The sequence below is a fragment of the Portunus trituberculatus genome, chromosome 7 (assembly GCF_017591435.1).
Source record: "Portunus trituberculatus isolate SZX2019 chromosome 7, ASM1759143v1, whole genome shotgun sequence".
Lineage (NCBI taxonomy): Eukaryota > Metazoa > Arthropoda > Malacostraca > Decapoda > Portunidae > Portunus > Portunus trituberculatus.
The window spans coordinates 6619044-6624043 of NC_059261.1; the positions used below are offsets into that span (position 1 = coordinate 6619044).

Sequence of the window (5000 nt, forward strand, 5' to 3'; positions counted from 1 at the left end):
GATCAATACTGCATATATCTCCACTTGTTTGTCCCTCAGAGATCGATAAAGGTGAAAATCATGGCAGTGTTCCTCATATTCTCACCTCTGAGCGAAATATTTAGCAAAAAACACAATCTGGCAATTTTTCTTCAGTTTTCCCTCATAAATAGACCAGCAAAGAAAACGGGAAGCACTTGTTGACTTGTATATGTCTTCACTTATACATCAGTTTCCCATTTTCTGTTGATTTTCCTTAGGCAACAGTTTCCCATTTTCTATCAAGGCCATGGTTTGAATTTGACGGGGAATTTTTGTATTTTCTCTCTCTCTCATTCTCTGCTTCCTGTATCACGGATTGGGTAGGCCTATATCACGGATTGGATAGGCCTGTGTCACGGATTGGATAGGCCTGTGTCACGGATTGGATAAGCCTGTGTCACGGATTGGATAGGCCTGTGTCACGGATTGGATAGGCCTGTGTCACGGATTGGGTATGCGTGTCACGTTTTGGATAGGCCTGTCACGAACTGCATAGACCTATGTTATATAAAAAAAAAGGGAAGGAAAAGATTGGTTATAAGTTTTTTTTGTGAAAATGAATATATTTTTTTTATTTTCATTTATTTTTTTTCTTGTTTTTATGAAATTTTTTAGGCCTACGTAAAAAAAAGGAAAAGATTTGTTATGATAATTTTTTTCTTGAAATTAATGTTTTTTTCTTTTATTTAATTTTCTTGTTTTTTCTTGTTTTTTTTCTTGTTTTCTTTCACTAAGTTCATTTTATTAATAGATTTGTGTTTTTTTTCTTGTTTTTGACCAATTGTTTTTTTCTGAGATTAATATTTTTTGTTTTGTTTTTCTTTTTTCTTATCTCGTTCTTGTTTTTATTGTTTTATTTATTTCTTGTTGTTTTTGTGATGAGATTAATGTTTGCCTTGTTTTGTTTGTTTTTCTTTTTTTTTCATTTCTTGTTTTTGTCACTAAGTTGTTTTTTGCGATGAGATTAATGCTTGTTTTTCTTCATTTTCTTTTTTCTTATCTCTTGTTTTTCATTGAGATTAATTTTCTTTTGTTTTGTTTATCTATTTTTCTCGTTATCTTTATCTATTTTTCCTCGTCTAATATCTTCTTAGGAACGTTTTTCGACAATATCTATCTCAAAGGAACGTTTTTCGACTAATATCTGTCTAAGAAGAACGTTTTTCCACTATCTGTCTAAGAAAAACGTTTTCCACTAATATCTGCCTTAAATGAACGTTTTTCGACTAATATCGGTCTTGAAGAACGTTTTTTAACTAGTATCTATCTTGAATTAACGTTTTCTACTATGTCTTGAACGTTTTTCGACTAGAATCTATCTTAGGAACGTTTATCGGCTAGTATCTATCTTAAATAAACGTTTTTCGACTAATGTCTATCTTAAATGAACGTTTTTCGACTAATATCATAAAGAAACGTTTGTGAGAGGGAGGTGCTTGTTTCCTATTCATTCAAGCGTCGGCCAATCGGCGGGCTAGCCTCTCGTGACGTCACATGTCAACACGCCGCCATTTTTACGAGTTTTGGCGGGAAAAATGAAAAAAAAAATGATGAAAAAATTAGATTAAAAAATATAAAAAAAAACGTATTTATTTTTCTAAGGTAAGTTTTCCCATCAATGAATTTTTAATGAGGTTTTATAATTTTTTTTACTTTATTTTTTGCGTGCGTGTGTGTGTGTGTGTGTGTGTTGGCGGTGTATTCATAACCCTGTTTCCCGCACGCACACACACACACACACACACACACACACACACACACACACACACACACACACACACACACACACACGTCCATAATAATAATTAACTACTAATACCTATCAATATTGTATCCCTTTGACTTTGGTAATTGAGAGAGAGAGAGAGAGAGAGAGAGAGAGAGAGAGAGAGAGAGAGAGAGAGAGAGAGAGAGAGAGAGAGAGAGAGAGACCCAACCAAACATCAAACTACACACCTAAACATAATTCCCACACCAATTAAATAAAATATATAAATAAACAAATAATAAAAATCAACATCCAACATCCACACCAAAAAAATAAATAAATAAAATAAATAAAAAAGAAAAATCAACATCCAACATCAAAAAATCCCTTAACGCTCATTGGCTGCCCAGAAAATGTGAACAAAAATCCTCGTAATCTGATTGGCTGAGAGGAAATGACGAGGCAATGACGTCACGTAAAGCTGAAAGGTGATTGGCCGAGTTCCAGAAGAGAGACAGTGACGTCATAGGGAAGCTGGGAATACTAGAAGCTGATTGGCTGTTGGCTGGACGCGTCAGTCAGAACAGCCAATCAGAATTAAGGATGACTTGTTAATGTGTTTGTTCGTTTGTTGGTTGGTTTTTATTGTTTTAGGAAAGGAAATGGTCTTAATCTCTCTCTCTCTCTCTCTCTCTCTCTCTCTCTCTCTCAGATGGGGTAAATATATGACTAGAAAAGGAAAACCCGAGAGAGAGAGAGAGAGAGAGAGAGAGAGAGAGAGAGAGAGAGAGAGAGAGAGAGAGAATTACACACCCATACAAAAGCACTAAATTCTCTCGTCCTTCCTGACTTACTTTCTCTCTCTCTCTCTCTCTCTCTCTCTCTCTCTCTCTCTCAATTACTGACAGTGGCTTTTCATTAAATATTCATCTCTTTAACAGTTACCTGAGAGAGAGAGAGAGAGAGAGAGAGAGAGAGAGAGAGAGAGAGAGAGAGAATGATGAAGAAAAAGGAGAGAAAATGGCAGACAAGCACCATTTTCTTCTATTTCCATCTCTCTCTCTCTCTCTCTCTCTCTCTCTCTCTCTCTCTCTCTCTCTCTCTCTACTCTTTCTTTTCTTATGTTTTCAGACAGTCCTTCTTTTATTCTTCCTCTCTCTCTCTCTCTCTCTCTCTCTCTCTCTCTCTCTCTCTCTCTCTCTCTCTGTATATTTGAAGGTTGTTTCTTCCGACTTCTCTAATGATTTTTCTCCATCTCTCCACTTTCTCTCTCTCTCTCTCTCTCTCTCTCTCTGGCTGCTTCCTCTATCTTTCCCTTTAACATAGACTGTTACTTCTTCTTCTTCTTCTTCTCTCTCTCTCTCACAAATATCTCGGCCTAACTTAACCCAATCTGACGTAATTAAAAATGGAGATAAACACGAGAGAGAGAGAGAGAGAGAGAGAGAGAGAGAGAGAGAGAGAGAGAGAGAGAGAGAGAGAGAGAGAGAGAGATTATTGCTAGTTATAATGGAGATATTTTTTTTCTTCCTTTCATTATTATTGGTGTGTGTGTGTGTGTGTGTGTGTGTGTGTGTGTGTCGCGTCTGTCTGTCAAATATGCTAATGTTAAGTGGAGATACATGTACGAAACACACACACACACACACACACACACACACACACACACACACACACACACACACACACACACACACAAGAAGAGAGAAAATAGAGAAAAACGAAAAAGAAAAAAAAACAATATGGCGGTTTGTGGCAACTTTTCATAAGCAACCGTGACGTCATTAGTGTGACGTCACGAACAGAGGAGGAGGAGGAGGAGGAGGAGGAGGAGGAGGAGGAGGAGGAGGAGGAGGGAAGCAGGAGGCGTCATTCTAAAAACAATTGTGGGAGGAGGAGGAAGAGGAGGAGGAGGAGGAGGAGGAGGAGGAGGAGGAGGAGGAGGAGGAGGAGGAGGAGGAGGAGGAGGAGGAGGAGGAGGAGGAGGAGGAGGACATGAAACAGGAAGAGTAAGAGGAAAGGGAGTTATGAAGGCGGAACAAAGAAGCAACGAGAAGAAGAGAAAGAGGAGGAAGAGGAGGAGGAGGAGGAGGAGGAGGAGGAGGAGGAGGAGGAGGAGGAGGAGGAGAAAGAAGAAGAAGATATAAAGGAAGAAGAGGAAGAAGACAAGGAGGAAAATTGAGGAAATGAAGTGGGAACAGAGAGAGAGAGAGAGAGAGAGAGAGAGAGAGAGAGAGAGAGAGAGAGAGAGAGAGAGAGAGAGAGAGAGAGAGAGAGAGAGAGAGAGAGAGAGAATTAAAATGAGAACTGAAGGAGGATGAAACAGAAGATGAACATGAGGAGGAGGAGGAGGAGGAGGAGGAGGAGGAGGAGGAGGAGGAGGAGGAGGAGGAGGAGGAGGAGGAAGATGAGGAAAAGATAATGACGAAGAGGAGGGACAGGAGATGGAACGAAATGAAGAGGAGGAGGAGGAGGAGGAGGAGGAGGAGGAGGAGGAGGAGGAGGAGGAGGAGGAGGAGGAGGAGGAGGAGGAAGAGACCACAAATAGTTACTTTTTTCCTCTTCAGCGAAACAAGGAGAGAGAGAGAGAGAGAGAGAGAGAGAGAGAGAGAGAGAGAGAGAGAGAGAGAGAGAGAGAGAGAGAGAGAGAGAGAGAGAGAGAACAAACACACTCTATCCCTTCCTATGCTCATTGAGTGGTAGACTGACACCCCCAGTACGCTCGGTAAGGGGCCGCGCCTGACTCCGCCATTATGCTTACTCCAGGGCACCGAACACTCCCTTATGCTCACTGACTGGCCCTGCTGACACTCCTATGCTGATTCCGGGGCCTTCCTATCACGAATATGCTTAGTGAGGGGAGGGGGAGGTTTATTATGCTTACTTTGGGGTTTTCCTTTAATAATTATGCTTATTTCGGGGCCTAGATGTTATTATTATGCTTGTTGAGTGGCGAATTCCTGTTAGGCTTGGTGCAGGGCCTATCTAACTGATATTTATCCTTACTGAGTGGGTAAATACTCGTGTTATGCTCGCTAAGTGGGAACGGAGGGAATAATTATGCTTAGTGAGTGGAAAACATGGTGTACTATGCTTAGTAAAGGGCACCAGACACCACAGTTATGCTTAATGAGTGGAAAAGGTAAAGGATATGCTCAGTAAAGGGCCCTGAGATCATAATTATGCACGGTGAGTGGAGAAATGTTATGATTATCCTCGGTAAAGGGCACGTGACACCACAGTTATGCTCGGTGAGTGGGTAAAGCTGGCT

At 40.4% G+C, this 5000-nt stretch overlaps 1 protein-coding gene across 8 annotated transcripts in view; it reads right to left on the reverse strand.

Annotated features, from left to right (window-relative positions):
* The window catches only part of LOC123520412 (innexin inx2-like), a 258633-nt gene that overhangs the window by 16677 nt on the left and 236956 nt on the right, over positions 1-5000 (reverse strand). The gene's annotated exons all lie outside the window — the stretch shown is intronic.